Below are 25,840 nucleotides of genomic sequence, written 5' to 3' on the forward strand. Positions count from 1 at the left end.
TTTCATACTCCACTGTTGTGTAGATTGGAGTCTTTCATATACTGGGGCAAGTGCTGGACATCCAGGAGCTGTCAATACTAAAAGGAAGGGTTTCATTGCAATGACCCGTTCTCTCAAAGAACTATTCCATAGTTGCTGGAAATTTCATACTCAGATATCAATCTGTTAGAACTTTAAATGAAGGACAAATCCTACTAGATAAATATTATTAAAAGTCTTTAAACCTTGCATATTGTAAGTACTCTATTTTTCAATTTTATCTTGTCTTTTTCATTCCTAATAATTTTCAGGACATTAGAATTTTAGGATAATGAAGAATATTTAGATGTCCCACTACTGTTTATATTAATAGGACTTAATCTGTACTAGACATCTAGAAACATTAAACAAAGCAAAGAGTGTTTTTATGTTTCCTAATATAGTGTGCTTTCCCATAACCTGGAATTAAAAACAAATTATGACGTCATGATAAATCCTTAAGAAATATTGACATGAATATTATTTAAATATTATAGTTTTCTCAGTTAACTCCAAATCCTATAAACCAACAAGGAAAAGGAGTAGTTTTCTTAATATATCATAACACTCATACCTAGGGCTTAGGGCTTAGGGCTTAGGGCTGACTCCTTATTATCACCTTATAGTAAAGAACTTTATGTAATATAGCGAACTCCATATCTGCAGAATGAAGAAGAAAATTTGTTCTCTAGTACTATAAATTTCATTCTTATATAATCATGCTAATTCAGCAGTAATTTGCTCAGTCTCTGGCCCCTCACCCCTGCAGAAACACTTCTAGACTTGGGTATAACCTACACCTAAAGGTAGAACAAATTTTTGGTCTTATTTAAAAAACAGAAACAAAAAAACAGTTTGTGTTGTGAGGTATTAAGTAACTCAGTAAACCCAGTTTCCAGTCTCAGTCTCTGCATTTCTAGAATTCCTAGTTCCTGAGCCATGTCAAAGATGCCCCACCAAATTTCTTTCCATTTCTCTATAGTGCTGGTAGGTATTTTCTGCTCTATCTCCCCAGTCCCTGCCAAAGGAACTTGGTTACCTAGTTTCTAACCCACATGAGTGGGCTTAGGAATTTGGAATGACATGTGCAAGATCCAGTAATAGGCAGCAGCTGTACTTAGCCTTTGCAAGATCCTACACTTTTACCTTCCGTAAGGGTGTACATTTTGATGTTGAACATCAACTTTCATTTAGATTTAGGACTTACATGCAGTAAATATAAATAAGTGTGGCATCAGAAGCAGGAATAATGGCCATATACAACCAATCTGTCAAATGTTTTTAGCCCTGATAATATGTTAAGACCTGAATATCTTTTCTAGTACGAATAGAATGTGTTGAAATGTTTACATATACTTTGATCTCCCTGCATCACTTATAACTTGTGTTTTATTTCCCAGAGTGCAGTGTTGCTGAATGTTGCACCTGCTTTTTGAAGTACTGCAGGCATTAGCCATACACGTGCCCAGATGTTCTGCACTTTGAAATGTTGCCTTTGCTTAATGTGGGTTGACTTTCTGAATTGCGGAAAGGCAGTATTCCAAGCCAATCCTATTTGTCACTTTATGTTTGAATATTTTGCTCTCTGACAGGAAAGGAAGAATTAAAACATCTTCTCAGCCCCCTCACCCTACTCTGCACTATTTGCCTCAGGTTTCATGACATTTTTAATGGAATACACTTTAACAGGTAAAAACGTATTCAGTAGTAGTGACTATCATACATTTAAAAATATTTTTGCAACCAGAACACAAAAGCAGGCTAATCAGCCAACATGAATTTAATTTTCAAAAGAGAGTAAAATGTAGGATTAGAACAGGAAAGGTTGTCCTAGTAATTGTAAACTGAGACCAAAGAAACTCTGTCCCCTTATTTATTCTCCCAGCTTCTTCTGATTTAATTGTCAAAGGTTTTAGAATCCAAGAGAATATCTTGGAATAAGCTTCCTTCATGCTAGGAGGAGGTCTTTCTAAATTAATATTATAAGCATTGAACCCCATTGCATCTCTTTTAATTTTTGTGAGAATTCTGCACAGTCAAGAAAGGAAGGCAGTGGGGAAACACCCCTGTTATGCTTAGCTGATTTGAAATATGCCCTTGAATATCCCTGTTGGCAGCTACAGTTGAGATCTCAGAAGGGAAACAATGGCTGTGAGATCCAGCAATGTATTTTGAATCTTCATTCCCTTCCAGACTCTTCCTATTTTTAATTTTTTCACCTCAGAACCAGACATATGGAAAGCTTTAAAGACAAGCTGGAAGGCACATTGTATCAATTCTACACATGTGCTATACATGGAAGACATCCCGAGTTGGAGTCTCCTGTAGCCTGCTGGACAGAGGTGATGATGCCGGAAGCAATCACATGCTTTTTTTTTTCTTTTAAAGAGTGTTCTGAGTTATTAAAAGGTAGACTACAAAATATGTCATGGGCAATGTCTTGAAGAAATTTTTAAACTGGTGGATTTTTGTGAATTTTTAAGGTTTTTTTTTCTTTGCAATTTCAGATCTACTTAGCCACTTTAGGTATGACTTTGGACCCTGACACTTTTTTAATGTCTCTAAAGCATGGAAAGAAGTGCAGAAATGAACAGACATGTATTAGAAACCCTGGCATTGGTCCCATGCATGTTTTCATGCCCAGCCCCTCCTTCCTTTCCCTCCTACAGTCCTGAGTGTGAGAGATCAAGAGGTGAGGAGTTAATTTGTAAATCTGGTACAAATTGAGTGAAATGCAAAAGTTGAACAGGCCAATGATGAAACTAAATGTAAATTCCAAGATGGTTTCCACAGTCCACCGGATTCAAGTGACTTGAGTAACAGCTATTATGTGGCAGTGATTTATGTGTTCACTTCCTACTCAAAAGCCTGTCAGAAAGCATTCTTTATTGAAAACCACCTTACATTGTATTAAACTTCTGATCACTGCTCTTAAGAATATATATACATATGTATTCATGGGAACATTTTTTCTCAATATTTGTATGATTTGCTTATTGTTCCTGTGCTGAGTGAGCTCCTTTGTGCTTCAGACGAAAATAAACGAGATTTTGTGTTTATGTGTTTTTGTTGTTGTGAGTTCTATCAATCTGATAGAAGGGGGATTAATCTTAAAGTGGTTTCTCCTTTTAAGGTGAATTTTAAGATTGAAGGGGGTCAACTGTCTGGTGATGGATGGAAACTAAAATTTTTGGTGGTGAGCATGCTGTAGTGTATACAGAAGTAGAAATATAATGTTGTACACATGGAACTTATATAATGTTATAAACCAATGCTATCTCAATAAGAAAAAAAATATCATAAGACTGAAAAAAAATAGAATATTTAGCTGTGGGCCAACATGTGTCTTCTATCCTATAACAGTCAATATACACAACTTTTAAAAATTAAGCTATAGCTATAATGTTCAGCTCTTTAGAATCAGATTACCGTTGCCTTTGATTTAAGCATAGTTGATATTTCTTATTTTTTAAGCCACAACCCAGAGTGAGACATGCACTTTAACATCAAGAATTAGTTCACACATACAAATGTGCATGAGCATTTAAAACAAAAGTCTCACAAAATGATACTTTCCCTGTCTGTGATACCCTGGGCTATTTCTCATTTTATTCTATTCCCTGTAATTTTTTAAATGCTGATAGCGAATTTCCCACTTGGTTTCTTGAACCTCTATTGGGTTATCACCAGCAGTGAGGAAGCAGTTTCCAGTGTCATTTGAGCTGTATACTTTAAGTCTCCATGACTTCATTCTGTGATTTGGCCATGACATGAGGGCCTGCCTTAGGATCATGAGGATTAAATAAAATAATACATAGCCAGCACTTAAGATAGCAGCTGGAGCAAAGTGAGTGCTCACTGTATGGTAGTTATTATTTTTAAAATGAATACAAACTGAACAGAAATAAAAATAATTTAAAATGTGTTTTTCTCAGTTTAGTTTTTAGAATTGAAATCAAGTGGTGTTAAGGATCTCTCTGTACATAAAAATATTCTGTAAGGATTAAATCTGATTTTTTCCGGCACTATTCGTCACTATGTTCATTATTTTTTATTTATAACAAGAAGCCTATGAGAGTAGTAGATTTGGTCTATAAATTCTCCCTCAATGTTCTGAGCAACTTACTAAGCATCTTTTTTTTTTCTCCCAAGGAACAACTTAGTCAAAATACCCAGAAGAGAATGTTCATGTGCATTATGTATAGCAATAAAGTCTGCCTAATTTAATTTGCACTTTGTAGGCCAGAGTTCTGTAATGGGTACTTAATAGACAAAAACAAATTACTGCATGGTACTCAATTCAGGATTTAAATAAAATAAGGTTTAGACATGAAATATATATAACTAACTGCCAGTAGCAAAAAGGGCCTGTAGTAGGGTATTTTAAGACTCCATGAAAAGGCACTCAAAGGAACTGGGCCCACAAGCAGTTAGTTATCACTAACAAGGAGTAGGGTTTTTTTTTCAAACCCTGTTTTTAAATGGGATAAGCAAAGTATTCTCTGTTCTTTGAAATGATAGAATATTATTTTAAAGTATAATTAACTTTTTTTCACTAATTCAGACTCATATCCTTTTACCATCAAGGCTGCCTACACTATCATTGTAAAGTTACATTACATTAAATTTGTCATACTCCTTGAATTTTTTCATGCTTCTTTATTAGTAAGATCTATATTTCAGCCTGGAAAGAGAGAGAGAGGTGGCTAAAAAAACATTCTCCATGGCAAAAACTTTGTAGAGAAATTTTTCAGTGGTAACTCAGAAAAAAATAAAACATTTTTGCCCCAAGGTAAAAAGTGCCAAAATATGAACAGATATGGAATTTCTCAAGTCACTGGGGCCCTCCTCAATTGCCTAGATTCTGCTCACCCCTAGGGAATTAAGCAAACATTTGTTTCCCTATTTGTAGAAAGAAAGCACAAAGTCATAGCAGTAAAATCTAACATAAGAGAAATAAAGGCCCTAGAAAGATTACCATTTATTCAGATGATAAGAGGTTCTCATGCACTTGCTTAAAAACCTAAACTTGAAGCTTCACTGTGAAGTTAATTTCTGTCCTTTTAATCCTGGATAGTCTCCACATCAGGCTTTTGTTTTACTGCTGTCAAATAAAGCCACGATCCATAAATGAGTAAACCAAGGAAGAATTTTACTCTTGATTTTTTTCATGACTAAATTTGCTTCCTGGAGCACTTGAGAGACCTTAAAGAGCTTTGATGTTTTCTTTCTCTTTCTGCAAGAGTTGATTCCATCCACACCTGAGCTGGGGAATAAATGCAGAGATGTCTTTGTGCTTGGAAAGCACTTTGAAAACATTGACTAAAGCACATGAACAGATAAAGACATGAGAGGCTTCTGTTATTTCAAAGGATAAAGAGCCTTCAAAGAGGCTCAGAAAAAGCAGCACACATACTTCTTTCAATTCATGAACACTCTCCTCCTGGCTGAACTATGAAAGATGAATCGGGCTTTGAAAATTATGTATTCTGGATTAATTCATATAACCACAACAAACCCTTTAGCATCACAAACATGTCCCTGCCTGGTGGAATGGCACAGTATGCACTCAGTAAAATCTCATGGCAAAGTTTTGGTAGTGTGCATGTAAAAGAGAAGCTATGGAGTTTGGGTTGTTTGTGGTTGTTGTTTTAAGCTCAGTGATCTGTTGATGTCCAGGACAATTGCACAATCTCCTTTGAGTGGATTATTTACTGTAACTTATAGGGGGAAAAAAGACACCATTATGAAAAAACCTGTACAAAATCTTCATGTTCCCTATAAAATTAATGCCCAGGTAAGAAAGAAGTCAACATAAATGCATATACAACCTTCATTTAATGTCATTTGTGGTACTGTAGACCATTTAACATGGCATAATTGATTCTAAAGGAAATCAGAATTGGCTCACCTCCTCTCACGAGCACACCAAAATCACAACTAACTGCTGAACAACCATCAATAAAAAAAAGACAAACCTACTACAAAAAGATATTCTACATCCAAAGACATAAGAAGAAACCACAAGAGACACAATATAATCAAATCCCATACCACCTGGCTGGGCGACCCACAAACTGGGGAATAATTATATTGCAGAAGATCTCCCACAGGACTGAGAGCTCTGAGTCCCACATTAGGCTCCCCAGCCGAGGGGTCCAGCATCGGGAGGAGGAGCCCCCAGAGCATTTGGCTTTGAAGGCCAGTGGGGCTTGATTGTAGGAGCTCCACAGGACTGGGGGAAACAGAGACTCCACTCAAGGCGGGTGCACACAAGGTCTCGTGCACATCAGGACCCAGAGCAAAAGCAGTGACTTCACAGGAGCCTGGGCCAGACTTATCTGCTGGTCTTGCAGGGCCTGCTGGGGAGGTGGGGTGGGGTGGCGGCTATGGATCTCTCTGGGGTCGTAAAATATGGTGGCGGAAATAGCAGGGAGTGCACATCTACTTTAACTCTTCCTGGAGGCAGACATACTGCTTGGATCATTAGCAACAAGACCTGGCCTCACCCAATGGCCTGTAGGCTCCAGAGCTGAGACGCCTCAGGCCAAACAACCAACAGGACAAGAAAACAGACCCACCCATCAGCAGACAGGCTGCCTAACACTAAAGACAGTCATCAAATCACAAGAGAACAAAAGAGGACAGGGAAAAAATGACCTACAGAAACAAACAGCAATAAGAACATACATATCAATAATTACCTTAAACGGATTAAATGCTCCAATGAAAAGACATAGACTGGCTGAATAGATACAAGAACAAGACCCATATATATGCTGTCTACAAGAGACCCACTTCAGATCTAGGGACACATACAGACTGAAAGTGAGGGGATGGAAAAGGTATTCCATGCAAATGGAAATCAAAAGAAAGCTGGAATAGCAATACACGTATCAGACAAAATAGACTTTAAAGACTGTTACAAAAGACAAAGAAGGACACTACATAATGATCAAGCAATCAATCTAAGAAGAAGATATAACAATTGTAATTATACATGCACCCAACATAGGAGCACCTCAATACATAAGGCAAATGCTAACAGCCATAAAAGTAGAAATTGAGAGTAACACAATAATAGTGAGGGACTTTAACACTCCACTTTCAAAATGGACAGATTATCCAGACAGAATATCAATAAGGAAACACAGGCCTTAAATGACACATTAGATAAGATGGACTTAATTGATATTTACAGAGCATTCCATCCAAAAGCAGCAGAATACACATTCTTTTCAACTGCACATGGAACACTCTCCAGGACAGATCACAGGCTGGGCCACAAAACAAGTCTTGGTAATTTAAGAAAATTGAAATCGTATCAAGCATCTTTTCCAAACACAACACTATGAGATTAGAAATCAACTACAAGAAAAAAAAACTAAACACACACACACACACAAACGTGGAGGCTAACGAATATGCTACTAATCAACCAGTGAATCACTGAAGAAATCAAAGAGGAAATCAAAATACCTAGAGACAAATGAAAATGAAAACAGGACAATCCAAAACCTATGGGACGCAGCAAAATCAGTTCTAAGAGGAAAGTTTATAGTAATACAAGCTTGCCTCAGGAAACAAGAAAAATCTCTAATAAATAACCTAACCTTACATCTAAAGAACAAACAAAACCCAAAGTTAGTATAAAGAAATAATAAAAAATCAGAGCAGAAATAAATGAAACAGAGATGAAGAAAACAATAGAAAAGATCAATGAGACTAAAATCCGGGTTGTTGAAAAGATAAACAAAATTGATAAACCTCTAGCCAGACTCATCAAGAAAAAAAAGGGAGAGGGCCCAAATCAATAAAACTGGAAATGAAAAAGAAGTTACAACCAACACCACAGAAATACAAAGGACCATAAGAGACTACTACAAGTAACTATATGCCAATAAAATGGACCAACCTAGAAGAAATGGACAAATTCTTAGAAAGGTACAATCTCCCAAGACTGAACCAGGAAGAAACAGAAAACATGAACAGACCAATCACAAGTACTGAAATTGAGTCTGTGATTTAAAAACTCCCAACAAACAAAAGTCCAGGACCAGAAGGCTTCACAGGTGAATTCTACCAAACATTTAGGAAGAGTTAACACCTATCCTTCTGAAACTATTCCAAAAAATTGCAGAGGAAGGAACACTTTCGAACTCATTCTATGAGGCTACCATCACTTTGATGCCAAAACCTGACAAAGATACCACAAAAAAAGAAAATTACAGGCCAATATCACTGATGAATATAGACGCAAAAATCCTCAACAAAATACTCGCAAATCGAATCCAAGAATACATTAAAAGGATCATACACCATGATCAAGTGGGATTTATCGCAGGGTTGCGAGAATTTTTCAATATCCACAGATCAATCAGTGTGATACACCACGTTAACAAATTAAAGAATAAAAACAATATGATCATCTCAATAGATGCAGAAAAAGCCACTGATAAAATTTCACATTCATTTATGATAAAAACTCTCCAGAGTGGGAATAGAGGGAACATACCTCAACATAATAAAGGCCATATATGACAAACCTATAGCTAACATCATAATCAATGGTGAAAAGCTGAAAGCATTTCCTCTAAGATCAGGAACAAGACAAGGATGTCCACTCTCACCAGTTTTATTCAACATAGTTTTGGAAGTCCTAGCTACAGCAATCAGAGAAGAAAAAGAAATAAAAGGAATCCAAATTGGAAAAGAAGACATAAAACTGTCACTATCTGCAGATGACATGACACTATACAGAGAAAATCCTAAAGATGCTACCAGAAAACTACTAGAGCTCATCAATGAATTTGGTAAGGTTGCAGGATACAAAATTAATATGCAGAAATCTGTTGCATTTCTATACACTAACAATGAAAGATCAGAAAGAGAAATTAAGGAAATAATCCCATTTACCACTTCATCAAAAAGAATAAAATACCTCTGAATAAAATCTCCCTAAGGAGCCACTCTGAAAACTACACAATGCTGAGGAAGAAATCGAAGATGGCACAAACAGATGGAAAGATATACCGTGTTCTTGGATTGGAAGAGTCAATACTGTCAAAATGACTATACTACCCAAAACAATCTACAGATTTAATGCAATCCCTGTCAAACTGCCAAAGACATTTTTCACAGAACTACAACAAAAAATTTTTTAATTTGTATGGAGACACAAAAGACCCTAAGTAGCCAAAGCAATCCTGAGAAAGAAAAACAGAGCTGGAGGAATCAGGCTCCCTGACTTCAGACTATACTACAAAGCTACAGCCATCAAAACAGTATGGTGCTGGCACAAAAACAAATACAGATCAATGGAACAGGATAGAAAGACCAGAAATAAACCCACACACTGATGGTAGATTAATCTACAACAAAGGAGGCAAGAATACAGAATGGAGAAAAGACAGCCTCTTCAATAAGTGTTGCTGGGAAAACTGGACAGCTACATGTAAAAGAATGAAATTAGAACACTCTCTAACAGCATACACAAAAATAAACTCAAAAGGGATTAAAGACCTCAATGTAAGACCAGATACTATAAAACTCTCAGAGGAAAACATAGGCAGAACACTCTTTGACATAAATTGCAGCAACATCTTTTTGGATCCACCTCCTAGAGTAATGAAAATAAAAACAAAAATAAACAAATAGGACCTAATAAAACGTAAAAGCTTTTGCACAGCAAAGGAAACCATAAACAAGACGAAAAGACAACCCTCAGATTGGGAGAAAATATTTGCAAATGATGCAACTGACAAAGGATTAATTTCCAAAATATACAAACAGCACATGCAGCTCAATATCAAAAAAAACAAACAACCCAGTGAAAAAATGGGCAGAAGACCTAAATAGACATTTCTCCAAAGAAGATATACAGATCGCCAAAAAGCTCATGAAAAGATGCTTAACATCACTAATTATTAGAGAAATGCAAATCAAAACTGCAATGAGGTATCACCTCACACTGGTCAGAATCACCATCATTAAAAAGTCTACAAACAATAAATGCTGGAGAGGGTGTGGAGAAAAGGGAACCCTCCTACACTGTTGGTGGGAATGTAAATTGGTACAGCCACTATGTAGAACAGAATGAAGGTTCCTTAGAAAACTAAAAATACAAAGAAAAACACAACAAAAAACTAAAAATACAGCTGGGCATATATCCAGAGAAAACCATAATTTGAAAGGATGCATGCACCCTGATGTTCATTGCAGCACTATTTACAATAGCCAGGACATGGAAGCAACCTAAATGCACATCCACAGACGAATGGATAAAGAAGATGTGGTACATATATACAATGGAATATTACTCAGCCATTAAAAAGAATGAAATAATGCCATTTGCAGCAACATGGATGGACCTAGAGATTATCATACTAAGTGAAGTAAAACAAAGAAAGACAAATATCATATGATATTGCTTATATGTGGAATCTAAAAAGATGATACTAATGGACTTGCTTACACAACAGTAACAGACTCCCAGACTTCGATAACAAACTTATTGTTACCGAAGGGGAAAGGTGTGTGTGTGGGGGGGGGGCGGATAAATAAGGAGTTTGGGATTAACAGATACACAACCCTATATATAAAATAGATAATCAACAAGGACCTACTGTATAGCACAGGTAACTCTACTCAATATTCTGTAATAACCTATATGGGAAAAGAATCTGAAAAAGAATCATTGTATGTATATGTATAACTGAGCCACTCCGCTGTACACCTGAAACTAACAACATCGTAAATCAACTATACCCCAATATAAAATTAAAATTAAATTAAAAAAAAATAAGTGAATGCTGGCACATTCCTCCCAAAGAAGGACCTGCTCCCTCTGCAGAGGCAGCCACACCTTGATTCCATGGATTGGAGACCAACTGCAGGACAACCTTGGGAGCCATGAGCTGAATATGGCAGGGCCATGTGATGGAAGGAGCCTGGGTCACAAGTCACCAGTGGAAGAGAGTGTCCCCAATCTGGGAGTACATGGATTGAAAGAGAACAAACTGGCCCCACAGAAAATCCATGAAGTGTTAAGACACTGCCATTCAGATAGTGAAATCCAGATCTGTTAGTTTATACCTTGGCTGAGTCCTTTCAGTGCTCTCCCCCCTGCGCTACTGGACAGTCCAAACACCAAGCAGGGGCAGCAGGAGGGGAGCCTCCAGGCGAGAAAGAGCCCTGTGATCTTTGCAGGCAGGATCAGGCTTCCCTGCTGCCGAAGGAAACTTGAACTTAGAAGAATGAGTCGAGTCCTCCACCACAGCGTGCCCCATCGTTACTCCCTGACCTGCTCATGGGCAGAGAATAGGTAGTGGCATGGCACTGCTTTGATCTCCTAGTCTTCCTGGCACCGGGTCAGAGTGGTCAGAGCTCAGGCTGGTTTCCTCTGCCTGCAATCAGCGTTTCCACTTGCCCAATGCACTGGATACATAATTGCACTTTCTGTTTGTGCAGAATCATGAGCAGAGCCAAGTTAGAGACACTGTTTTATAGAACTCAACCCCCAGCCTACTGATGGTCTGTCTTGTTTGCCAGGCACTTGTTTGGATTAGCAGGGAGACACTCCACAGGGTTCCTTGTGGTCAGTTGTGGCCCACAGGTATTGGCAACTGGAGACCGAGTGGTGGTCCCTTTGGAGTCATGGAAGGCCTGATGACGGCCACAAAAATGTCTGCCCAGCCAGTTCTGGAGGAGCTGTTCAGTGCTCTGGTGATGGTGTATGAATGCTTGAGCCAAGGCCTGGGTCTCTGTGGGTCTCTGGAAGATTCTGGTATATGCTATCCTGATTGTTGTTATAAAAAAAAGAGTCAACATACTTTAAGGAGCTAGTAAAAAGAGCTAATAAAAGATTTTTTGCTCGGGTTGAAGAATGTTGTAATGTCCATGAGAGAATCAGACTGATTCCGCAAACCGATGGAACCCTCAAGTCACCTGGAGAGGAGGCCAGTCCTCTGAATCACACACTGAATTTGGCAGCATTTAGTAAATATCCAAACAGGTTCACGTCTTTATTTGAGGACACTGTAGACCTTTTCCAAAAAGAACAGAAAAGCGAACCCCCTAAACTTTCATTTCATGGAGTAATGATGGCTGGACTTCAAGGACAGACAAAACCACTTGAAGATGCATTAAAATCCTGTCACTCCCTGGTGACTCATGCCAAAAACATCTTAAAAGCATCTCAGAAGAATGCAGAGCAATTTCAGAGGGAAATCATGGATGGTCTGGATAAAAATACTAATTTTCAGGAAGGCCTGTAACTGCTTTTCCAAAGAGCTGCCAGGTGGAAGGAAAAAGTGCAAGAATTGAAGGAACAGGAAAAAAATATCTGAGGACTCGAATACGCAAATGAAACAAGTTGTAAACGATAAGGAGAGCCAGTCAAAATATCTAAAACTACACACAGAAAGCATTTTATGTTGGCAACTTGATATTAGACCAAAAGAGTAAATCAGAAAATGGAGATCACCTAGACTATGAATCAGTTGATTTGAAGAAACTCATTGATGCTGTTTACTTAAAAAGGCTTGAAGGACAAAGTCAAGGACACATTTTTGAATTTTGTGAAGATAATCAACTGAATAAAGAGCACATGGTCAAATAAAACGTCATCAGCTTGAGGAAGCATATTTACAGCTTAAAAATTCACACCTTCAAAATGAAATCTAAAAGCTTCAGCTGAAACTTCAAATACTCCTTGAACTACCCCAAGAACGTAATGTAACTTCACAGAAAATCAACTGAGGAGGGAGTTAAACATTTAATAGAGAAGAAACTTCCCAAAGTGAATGAAAACATCAGCTATATACATCAGAAGTGTGACTCCTACAGGCAGATAGCAGCAGACTTGGAGAACGAATCAGAAAGAACCATTTCCTTCCATCAAAGACGGATTATTAATCATGAGGAAAAAAAGCACAAGGAGGTTGGTTGGTAGCTCTGTCGACTGAGAGAAAGTTCAACGAGCTAAGCAAAGAATATAGTCACAAGGGACAAAAACTGGCTGATGCCGAGTTTAGATCCCAGCTTTTCCCCAGTGGCTACCCCACTGTTCCACATGCAGCCCTGGGGAGAGGCCTGAGAGGGTCAGAGAATCCCCTGGACCATCAGGTCCCTGAAAAGGAGAATTAAGCTGTGAGGACTCAGGGATCTGGGTCACCTGCAGATTTGATTCAGGTTTGCAGCAGGTGATTCCCAAATATCTGCAACCACAATCTGACTGTTTTCTCTCTTTGAGAAGAATAATTTTGATTTACCTTTTTAGTTTAACTGCTGTTATTTAATTAATGCTACATTTGTTCTTACTGCCAAAAACAATGTTCTCCAAATATAGACAGTTTAAATATAATTCTTATTGATACTGTATTCCCACTTCAATTTTATTTCCTCTAGAATCAGATGGTGTATGTATTTTATTTTGATTGAAATTAAAAGTCCACTATACTAAACCATGATTGAGGGAGGTCTGACATCACTGGATGAAGACATTTGAAACAATAAAAATCATTTCTATATGCTGTGAGTTTTTATTAAATATCTATAAAAGTTACTTAATATTTATTTCAATAAGTTTTAATTGGTTTTAAAAACAATGAAAAAAACCCCACAAAAGACCTAAATAACAACACCCCCAGCTAAACTTAGCAATATTTTTATTAGTTTAATCCTAAATTTACTGGTTATTTTAGGGGAGTTAACATTTTGCAACCATTTGTTTCTTTTGTAACTTTTCTAACTTTTCTTAGCCTTTATTTTGCTTAAGATATTCTTTGCTGTTTAAATACTTCAAAATTTTATGCAGTCAAAAAAGTCTTCATTTATGAAAAAAAAAATTGCATGTGCTCTCCTGCCAGCAGGCAGTCATTGCTGAACTGTCCCTTACAAAAGGTGACAGTCATTTCCTCCACACAGGATGCTCTACTGTGATACCCCATCCCCACCATCACAGATGATTGGCCAAGTATTTGTATTTGATCCAAGCTAGACCAATCCAATGATCTCTCCCTAGAATTAGAATTCAAGACCTAAATAAGCTAAGCGGGTTTGTCGCTGGAGCCATAATGGCATTATATTCAGAGACTGAGTATATATTCCCATTTGGGAATGGATGTTTAAAACCATCAATGAGCCAGATGAGTAAGCAGGTTCAGCCTGTAGAGAGAAGTAGAGCAGGGCAGACCTGTGCAGAGAAGCAAAGACAAGAGACCACATGGCCCCAGAAGACAGCAGCTGTGTTGGCCTCTTGATATCTTTTTTTCACCCTCAATTAAGGCTCCCAAAACGCCTGTGTATACTTCCTTGTCATTGTATTAAATCCTCTTTGGCTGTTTTGTTTTTTTTTTTTTGGTAATCATACTTTTTTCTTTTTTTGGCATAAACAACAAGCATCTATTTCTTACAGTTCTGGACACTGGAAGTCCAAGATCAGAGTGCCATCATAGTCAGGTTCTGGTGAGAACCCTTCTGAGTTACAGACAGCTAATTTCTCATTGTATCTTTTTTTTTTTTAACATCTTTATTGGAGTATAATTGCTTTACGATGGTGTGTTAGTTTCTGCTGTATAACAAAGTGAATCAGCTATACATATACATATATCCCCATATCTCCTTCCTCTTGCATCTCCCTCCCACCCTCCCTATCCCACCCCTCTAGGTGGTCACAAAGCACCAAGCTGATCTCCCTGTGCTATGTGGCTGCTTCCCACTAGCTATCTATTTTACATTTGGTAGTATATATATGTCCATGCCACTCTCTCACTTCATCCTAGCTTACCCTTCCCCCTCCCCGTGTCCTCAAGTCCATTCTCTACGTCTGTGTCTTTATTCCTGTCCAGCCCCTAGGTTCTTCAGAACCTTTTATTTTTTTCTAGATTCCATATATATGTGTTAGCATACAGTATTTGTTTTTCTCTTTCTGACTTACTTCACTCTGTATGACAAACTCTAGGTCCATCCACCTCACTACAAATAACTCAATTTCGTTTCTTTTTATGGCTGAGTAATATTCCATTGTATATATGTGCCACATCTTCTTTATCCATTCATCTGTCGACGGACACTTAGGTTGCTTCCATGTCCTGGCTATTGTAAACAGAGCTGCAATGAACATTGTGGTATATGACTCTTTTTGAATTATGGTTTTCTCAGGGTATATGACCAGTAGTGGGATTGCTGGGTCGTATGGTAGTTCTACTTTTAGTTTTTTAAGGAACCGCCATACTGTTCTCCATAGTGGCTGTATCAATTTACATCCCCACCAGGAGTGCAAGAGGGTTCCCTTTTCTCCACATCCTCTCCAGCATTTACTGTTTGTAGATTTTTTGATGATGGCCATTCTGACTGGTGTGAGGTGATACCTCATTATAGTTTTGATTTGCATTTCTCTAATGATTAGTGATGTTGAGCATCCTTTCATGTGTTTGTTGGCAAACTGTATATCTTCTTTGGAGAAATGTCTGTTTAGGTCTTCTGCCCATTTTTGGATTGGGTTGTTGTATCTTTACACAGCACAAAAAGCAAGAGAGTTCTTTGGGGTCCTTTTTTTATTTAAAGAGTATTAATTCCATTCATGAGGTTGGCACCCTCATGACCCCTAATCATCTCCCAAAGGCCCCACCTCCTAATACCATCACACTGGAGAGTAGGATTTCAACATATGAATTTTGAGGAACCCAAAAATTCAGTCAATAACAATATGGTTGATCAGTCTGACTCAAAATATCAACTTTTTGTGGTAAATGATTACAAAGGTAGCTCAAAAGTCCAGCTTTAGTATAAAAGAAGATCTAACACTGTAGCCCAGAGGTGATCTCTTTCAATCATTTTTTTTTGAGTTTTTTAATTTAATTTTATTTATTTATTTTTTATACAGCAGGTTCTTATTAGTCATCTGTTTTATACATATTAGTGTATATATAGAACTCTTGAATAAAGACCTGCCTGCCATTACAATGGGATTTTAAAATTCCTTCTGAGGCAACTATTACGCTGGCACACATTTCTTAAGGCCAGTGAGGGGGTTGAGGGGTGGGGGTGGGGTGTAATCAGGGGTTTCTTCTGCCATTTTGACAAGTTAGAGTTAACAGTCTTCACTGGTAAGGTGAAATAAGCTTCTGTTACCACAGTCAGTTGGTCTGATTACCCTATTAGTATTCTTTATGTTTCCACCTATGAAATAAGCCTCTGCACTTAAACAGCTGCCACCTCCTGCCTACTTCTCAGTTACACACCAATAGTAGCTGAATATCTCTTAACAGTTTATAAGGGGAGGGAACAAGTGACTTATGCAGTGGAGTCTGCCGTCCTAGATAGGGTAGCACCAGTTTGCCAGAGGTAAGACACCCCAACCAGATGTACTCCCCACTCTGAGGAGGAACAGATTTTTCTGACTTCCTCTCCTACTTTTCTTTTAAAAGTGAAAAGTAAAACTAAGGGAGGGGGGCAAGATGGTGGAAGAGTAAGACACGGAGACCACCTTCCTTCCCACAGATACATTAGAAATACATCTACACGTGGAACTGCTCCTACAGAACACCCACTGAACACTGGCAGAAGACGTCAGACCTCCCAAAAGGCAAGAAACTCCCCACGTACTTGGGTAGGGCAAAAGAAAAAAGAAATAACAGAGACAAAAGAATAGGTACGGGACCTGCACCAGTGGGAGGGAGCCGTGAAGGAGGAAAGGTGTCCACACACTAGGAAGCCCCTTCGTGGGCGGAGACTGCGGGTGGCGGAGGGCGGAAGCTTCGGAGCCATGGAGGAGAGCGCAGCCACAGGGGTGCGGAGGGCAAAGCGGAGAGATTCCCGCACAGACAATCGGTGCCGAGCAGCACTCACCAGCCCGAGAGGCCTGTCTGCTCACCCGCCGGGGCGGGCAGGGGCTGGGAGCTGAGGCTGGGGCTTTGGTCGGTCGGATCGCAGGGAGAGGACTGGGGTTGGCAGCGTGAACACAGCCTGAAGGGGGCTAGCGCACCACAGCTAGCCGGGAGGGAGTCCGGGGAAAAAGTCTGCAGCTGCCGAAGAGGCAAGAGACTTTTTCTTCCCTCTTTGTTTCGCGGCGCGCAAGGAGAGGGGATTCAGAGCGCCGCCTAAATGAGCTCCAGAGACGGGCGTGAGCTGCGGCGATCAGCGCGGACCCCAGAGACGGGCATGAGACGCTAAGGCTGCTGCAGCCACCACCAAAAAGCCTGTGTGCGAGCACAGGTCACTCTCCACACCGCCCCTCCCAGGAGCCGGTGCAGCCCACCACAGCCAGGCTCCCATGATCCGGGGACAACTTCCCCGGGAGAACGCATGGCGCGCCTCTGGCTGCTGCAACGTCACGCCGGCCTCTGCCACCGCAGGCTCGCCCCACATCAGTACCCCTCCCTCCCCCGCGCCTGAGTGAGCCAGAGCCCCCGAAGCAGCTGCTCCTTTAACCCCGTTCTGTCTGGGCGGGGAACGGACGTCCTCAGGCGACCTACACGCAGAGGTGGGTCCAAATTCAAAGCTGAACCCGGGGAGCTGTGCGAACAAAGAAGAGAAAGGGAAATCTCTCCCAGCAGCCTCAGAAGCAGCGGATTAAAACTCCACAAACAACTTGATGTGCCTGCATCTGTTGAATACCTGAATAGACAACGAATCATCCCAAATTCAGGAGGTGGACTTTGGGAGCAGGATATATTAATTTTTCCACTTTTCCTTTTTTTGTGAGTGTATATGTGTATGCTTCTTGGTGAGATTTTGTCTGTATAGCTTCGCTTTTACAATTTGTCCTCGGGTTTGGTCCATCCGTTTTTTTTTTTTTTTTACTTAAAAAAATTTTTTTTTCTTAATATATGTTTTCTTAATAATTTTTTCCATATTTTCTACTTTTAAAAATTAAAAAAATTTTTTATCTTAATAAATTTTTTCATATTTTTTATTTTAAAAAATTAAAATTTTTTAATAAATTTTTTATTAATATTTTTTCTTATTATTTATTATAAAAAATTAATAAATTTATTTTTAAAAATTAAAAAAATTTTCGTAAATTTTTTCTGAATAATTTTTTTTCTTATTTTTTCTTATAATAGCTTTATTTTATTTTATTTTATTTTATCCTCTTTCTTTCTTTCTTTCTATTTTTTCTCCCTTTTATTCTGAGCCATGTGGATGAAAGGCTCTTGGTGCTCCAGCCAGGCATCAGGGCTGTGCCTCTGAGGTGGGAGAGCCAACTTCAGGACACTGGTCCACAAGAGACCTCCCAGCTCCATGTAATACCAAACGGCGAAAATCTCTCAGAGATCTCCATCTCAACATCAAGACCCAGCTTCACTCAACGACCAGCAAGCTACAGTGCTGGACACCCTATGCCAAACAACTAGCAAGACAGGAACACAGCCACATCCATTAGCAGAGAGGCTGCCTAAAATCATAATAAGGCCACAGACACCCCAAAACACACCACCAGACGTGGACATGCCCACCAGAAAGACAAGATCCAGCCTCATCCACCAGAACACAGGCACTAGTCCCCTCCACCAGGAAGCCTACACAACCCACTGAACCAACCTTAGCCACTGGGGACAGACACCAAAAACAACGGGAACTACGAACCTGCAGCCTGTGAAAAGGAGACCCCAAACACAGTAAGATAAGCAAAATGAGAAGACAGAAAAACACACAGCAGATGAAGGACCAGGGTCAAAACACACCAGACCTAACAAATGAAGAGGAAATAGGCAGTCTACCTGAAAAAGAATTCAGAATAATGATAGTTAAGATGATCCAAAATCTTGGAAATAGAATAGACAAAATACAAGAAACATTTAACAAGGATGTAGAAGAACTAAAGAGGAACCAAGTAATGATGAAAAACACAATAAATGAAATTAAAAATACTCTAGACGGGATCAATAGCAGAATAACTGAGGCAGAAGAAAGGATAAGTGACCTGGAAGATAAAATGGTGGAAATAACTACTGCAGAGCAGAATAAAGAAAAAAGAATGAAAAGAACTGAGGACAGTCTCAGAGACCTCTGGGACAACATCAAACGCACCAACATTCGAATTATAGGGGTCCCAGAAGAAGAAAAGAAAAAGAAAGGGACTGAGAAAATATTTGAAGAGATTATAGTTGAAAACTTCTCTAATATGGGAAAGGAAATAGTTAATCAAGTCCTGGAAGCACAGAGAGTCCCATACAGGCTTAATCCAAGGAGAAACACGCCAAGACACATATTAAACAAACTATCAAAAATTAAATATAAAGAAAACATATTAAGAGCAGCAAGGAAAAAACAACAAATAACACACAAGGGAATCCCCATAAGGTTAACAGCTGATCTTTCAGCAGAAACTCTGCAAGCCAGAAGGGAGTGGCAGGATATACTTAAAGTGATGAAGGAGAAAAACCTACAACCAAGGTTACTCTACCCAGCAAGGATCTCATTCAGATTTGATGGAGAAATTAAAACCTTTACAGACAAGCAAAAGCTGAGAGAGTTCAGCACCACCAAACCAGCTTTACAACAAATGCTAAAGGAACTTCTCTAGGCAAGAAACACAAGAGAAGGAAAACACCTATAATAACAAACCCAAAACATTTAAGAAAATGGTCATAGGAACATACATATCGATAATTACCTTAAAAGTAAATGGATTAAATGCTCCAACCAAAATACACAGACTGGCTGAATGGATACAAAAACAAGACCCATATATATGCTGTCTACAAGACACCCACTTCAGACCTAGAGACACATACAGACTGAAAGTGAGGGGATGGAAAAAGATATGCCATGCAAATGGAAATCAAAAGAAAGCTAGAGTAGCAAGTCTCATATCAGACAAAATAGACTTTAAAATAAAGACTACTACAAGAGACAAAGAAGGACACTATATAATGATCAAGGGATCGATCCAAGAGGAAGGTATAACAATTGTAAATATTTATGCACCCAACATAGGAGCACCTCAATACATAAGGCAAATACTAACAGCCATAAAAGGGGAAATCGACAGCAACACAATCATAGTAGGGGACTTTAACACCCCACTTTCACCAAGGGACAGATCATCCAAAATGAGATTAAATAAGGAAACACAAGCTTTAACTGATACATTAAACAAGATTGACTTAATTGATATTTATAGGACATTCCACCCCAAAATAACAAAATACACATTTTTCTCAAGTGCTCATGGAACTTTCTCCAGGATAGATCATATCTTGGGTCACAAATCAAGCCTTGGTAAATTTAAGAAAATTGAAATCGTATCAAGTATCTTTTCCGACCACAACGCTATGAGACTAGATATCAATTACAGGAAAAGATCTGTAAAAAATACAAACACATGGAGGCTACACAATACACTACTTAATAATGAAGTGATCACTGAAGAAATCAAAGGGGAAATCAAAAAATACCTAGAAACAAATGACAATGGAGACACAACAACCCAAAACCTATGGGATGCAGCAAAAGCAGTTCTAAGAGGGAAGTTTATAGCAATACAAGCCTACCTCAAGAAACAGGAAACATCTCGAATAAACAACCTAACCTTGCACCTAAAGCAATTAGAGAAAGAAGAACAAAAAAAACCCCAAAGCTAGCAGAAGGAAAGAAATCATAAAGTTCAGATCAGAAATAAATGAAAAAGAAATGAAAGAGACAATAGCAAAGATCAATAAAACTAAAAGCTGGTTCTTTGAGAAGATAAACAAAATTGATAAACCATTAGCCAGACTAATCAAGAGAAAAAGGGAGAAGACTCAAATCAATAGAATTAGAAATGAAAAAGGAGAAGTAATCACTGACACTGCAGAAATACAAACGATCATGAGAGATTACTACAAGCAACTCTATGCCAATAAAATGGACAACCTGGAAGAAATGGACAGATTCTTAGAAATGCACAACCTACCGAGACTGAACCAGGAAGAAATAGAAAATATGAACAGACCAATCACAAGCACTGAAATTGAATCTGTGATTAAAAATCTTCCAACAAACAAAGGCCCAGGACCAGATGGCTTCACAGGGGAATTCTATCAAACATTTAGAGAAGAGCTAACACCTATCCTTCTCAAACTCTTCCAAAATATTGCAGAGGGAGGAACACTCCCAAACTCATTCTACGAGGCCACCATCACCCTGATACCAAAACCAGACAAAGATGTCACAAAGAAAGAAAACTACAGGCCAATATCACTGATGAACATAGATGCAAAAATCCTCAACAAAATGCTAGCAAACAGAATCCAACAGCACATTAAAAGGATCATACACCATGATCAAGTGGGGTTTATCCCAGGAATGCAAGGATTCTTCAATATATGCAAATCAATCAACGTGATACACCATATTAACAAATTGAAGCAAAAAAACCATATGATCATCTCAATAGATGCAGAGAAAGCTTTTGACAAAATTCAACACCCATTTATGATAAAAGCCCTGCAGAAAGTAGGCATAGAGGGAACTTTCCTCAACATAATAAAGGCCATATATGACAAACCCACAGCCAACATTGTCCTCAATGGTGAAAAACTGAAACCATTTCCACTAAGATCAGGAACAAGACAAGCTTGCCCACTCTCACCACTATTATTCAACATAGTTTTGGAAGTGTTAGCCACAGCAATCAGAGAAGAAAAAGAAATAAAAGGAATCCAAATCGGAAAAGAAGAAGTAAAGCTGTCACTGTTTGCAGATGACATGATACTATACACAGAGAATCCTAAAGATGCTACCAGAAAACTACTGGAGGTAATCAATGAATTTGGTAAAGTAGTAGGATACAAAATTAATGCACAGAACTCTCTTGCATTCCTATACACTAATGATGAAAAATCTGAAAGAGAAATTAAGGAAACACTCCCATTTACCACTGCAACAAAAAGAATAAAATACCTAGGAATAAACCTACCTAAGGAGACAAAAGACCTGTATGCAGAAAATTATAAGACACTGATGAAAGAAATTAAAGATGATACAAATAAATGGAGAGATATACCATGTCCTTGGATTGGAAGAATCAACATTGTGAAAATGACTCTACTACCCAAAGCAATCTACAGATTCAATGCAATCCCTATCAAACTACCACTGGCATTTTTCAGAAAACTAGAACAAAAAATTTCACAATCTGTGTGGAAACACAAAAGACCCCGAATAGCCAAAGCCATCTTGAGAACGAAAAATGGAGCTGGAGGAATCAGGCTCCTTGACTTCAGACTATATTACAAAGCTACAGTAATCAAGACAGTTTGGTACTGGCACAAAAACAGAAATATAGATCAATGGAACAGGATAGAAAGCCCAGAGATAAACCCACGCACATATGGTCACCTTATCTTTTTTTTTTTTTTTGATTTATTTATTTTTGGCTGTGTTGGGTCTTCGTTTCTGTGCGAGGGCTTTCTCTAGTTGCGGCGAGCAGGGGCCACTCTTCATCGCGGTGCGCAGGCCCCTCACTGTAGCGGCCTCTCTTGTTGCGGAGCAGAGGCTCCAGACGTGCAGGCTCAGCAATTGTGGCTCATGGGCCTAGTTGCTCCGCGGCATGTGGGATCTTCCCAGATCAGGGCTCGAACCCGTGTCCCCTGCATTGGCAGGCAGACTCCCAACCACTGCGCCACCAGGGAAGCCCCGGTCACCTTATCTTTGCTAAAGGAGGCAAGCACATACAGTAGAGAAAAGACAGCCTCCTTAATAAGTGGTGCTGGGAAAATTGGACAGGTACATGTAAAAGTATGAAATTAGAACACTCCCTGACACCATACACAAAAATAAACTCAAAATGGATTAAAGACCTAAGTGTAAGGCCAGACACTATCAAACTCTTAGAGGAAAACATAGGCAGAACACTCTATGACATAAATCACAGCAAGATCCTTTTTGACCCAGCTCCTAGAGAAATGGAAATAAAAACACAAATAAACAAATGGGACCTAATGAAACTTAAAAGCTTTTGCACAGCAAAGGAAACCATAAAGAAGACGAAAAGACAACCCTCAGAATGGGAGAAAATATTTGCAAATGAAGCAACTGACAAAGGATTAATCTCCAAGATTTACAAGCAGCTCATGCAGCTCAATAACAAAAAAACAAACAACCCAATCCAAAACTGGGCAGAAGACCTAAATAGACTTTTCTCCAAAGAAGATATACAGATTGCCAACAGACACATGAAAGAATGCTCAACATCATTAATCATTAGAGAAATGCAAATCAAAACTACAATGAGGTATCATCTCACACCGGTCAGAATGGCCATCATCAAAAAATCTACAACCAATAAATGCTGGGGAGGGTGTGGAGGAAAGGGAACACTCTTGCACTGTTGGTGGGAATGTAAATTGCTACAGCCACTATGGAGAACAGTATGGAGGTTCCTTAAAAAACTAAAAATAGAACTACCATACGACCCAGCAATCCCACTACTGGGCATATACCCTGAGAAAACCATAATTCAAAAAGAGTCATGTACCAAAATGTTCATTGCAGCTCTATTTACAATAGCCAGGACATGGAAGCAACCTAAGTGTCCATCATTGGATGAATGGATAAAGAAGATGTGGCACATATATACAATGGAATATTACTCAGCCATAAAAAGAAATGAAATGGAGGTATTTGTAGTGAGGTGGATGGAGTTAGAGTCTGTCACACAGAGTGAAGTAAGTCAGAAAGAGAAAAACAAATACAGTATGCTAACACATATATATGGAATCTAAGGGAAAAAAAAAAGGTCATGAAGAACCTAGTGGCAAGACGGGAATAAAGACACAGACCTACTAGAGAATGGACTTGAGGATATGGGGAGGGGGAGGCGTAAGATGTGACAGGGTGAGAGAGTGGCGTGGACATATATACACTACCAAATGTAAAATAGATAGCTAGTGGGAAGCAGCAGCATAGCACAGGGAGATCAGCTCAGTGCTTTGTGACCACCTAGAGGGGTGGGATAGGGAGGGTGAGAGGGAGGGAGATGCAAGAGGGAAGAGATATGGGAACATATGTATATGTATAACTGATTCACTTTGTTATAAAGCAGAAACTAACACACCATTGTAAAGCAATTATACTCCAATAAAGATGTTTAAAAAAAAAATACACATTAAAAAAAAAAAAAAAGTAAAACTAAGACTGAGTTAATAACAATAGCAAACAGTGTGTGCTTTGCCGGGAAGGAAGAAATTTTCCTCCACCGTTCTGGCTGGTCTAAGAATTAAATTGACATGAGAGAGATTAACAGGAGAAAATCAAACAAAAAGTTCAATAACATGTATACATGGGAGACAGCCAGAAAAACTGAGTAACTCGCCAAAATGCAAGAATACATACGATTATTTCAAAGTGAATGAAACTGGCTTTTTGGTACAAGATGTAAATTGGTATTTTTCGAGTACAAGTTGAGATTGCAAGGATCCAGGAAGATGGAGATACTGTTTAACCAGTGTACCACCTAGTGGTCAAAGCTTGAACAGATTGCTCTATGAAACAATCAAGGTCTCCCTCCAAAAGGGCCAAGGTGCAGAGGAAAAAAGAGGCTAAATTAATTTTATCGTGATACCCAGAAGAATAGAAATTCATAATTTTAATAAAGTTTTAAAACAATAAAAGAAAATTTAGAGTATTATTTTTCTAGTAGGAAGTTGGACTTTCTTTTTTCCTGTACAAGGAAATTAATAAATAATTTCTTAGGTTGAACCCAGACTCTATAATAGACCATGCATAAAGAAAATTATATTCTTGATGCAAACAAATATCATTTACTTACTGTGCTTAAAGAAGACAATTTCACAAGGAAAAAAATGAAACAAAATCATGATATCCCAAATGGCTTGCCTGAATCACTTTAGTACTTAGAAGATAAAAGACAAAGATTTGTCCATCAAAAGGAATCTTGCTTGTGGAAATACTGCAAAACGATGAACTTCCATGGGCATACTGAAGTTGGCTTAAGAAGTAAGGATGTAGTAAAAACTGTTTTACACATCCACCATAATAAAATTCAACAACACTGCCTAGAATTTGGTCAATTATTTTAGATATATGATTCAAACCATAAAGCTTCTCCTAGCTTATACAAACCAACTACAGTTAAAGGCAACAGCCTTTCGGCCAGGATTACACAGTCAAATGAAATCATCATCAGGGAAATGGGGAAATGGTGCTGTAAGGGTCCCAAGAAGGATGTTAAGAATCAAGTCTTAGAAACTTAGAACATCAGATTTGGAAGGAAACTTTAAAGATTATCTTGTCTGAGCTCAGGACATTGGTCCACCAGAGACCTCCTGGCTCCACATAATATCAAATGGCAAAAGCTCTCCCAGAGATCTCCATCTCAATGCTAAGACCCAGCTCCACTCAACGACCAGCAAGCTAAAGTGGTGGACCCTATGCCAAACAACTAGTAAGACGGGAACACAACCTCACCCATCAGCAGAGAGGCTGCCTAAAATCATAAGGTCACAGACACCACAAAACACACCACTGTATGCAGTCCTGCCCACCAGAAAGACAAGATCCAGCCTCATCCACCTGAACACAGGCACCAGTCCCCTTCACCAGGAAGCCTACAAAACCCATTGAACCAACCTTAGCCACTGGGGGCAGACATCAAAAACAATGGGAACTACAAACCTGCAGCCTGCAAAAAGGAGACCCCAAACATAGTAAGTTAGGCAAAATGGGAAGACAGAAAAACACACAAGATATGAAGAAGCAAGGTAAAACCCCACCAGGCCAAACAAATGAAGAGGAAATAGGCAGTCTACCTGAAAAAGAATTCAGAGTAATGACAGTAAAGACAATCCAAAATCTTGGAAATAGAATGGAG

The 25,840-nt window shown here is 38.8% G+C and overlaps 1 long non-coding RNA gene across 2 annotated transcripts in view; it reads right to left on the reverse strand.

Moving 5' to 3' along the window:
• LOC309633126 overlaps positions 1-25,840 on the reverse strand; it is a 119,519-nt gene that overhangs the window by 41,366 nt on the left and 52,313 nt on the right. The gene's annotated exons all lie outside the window — the stretch shown is intronic.

Source organism: Balaenoptera borealis (genome assembly GCF_965194805.1).
Source record: "Balaenoptera borealis genome assembly, chromosome: 8".
Classification (NCBI taxonomy): Eukaryota; Metazoa; Chordata; class Mammalia; order Artiodactyla; family Balaenopteridae; genus Balaenoptera; species Balaenoptera borealis.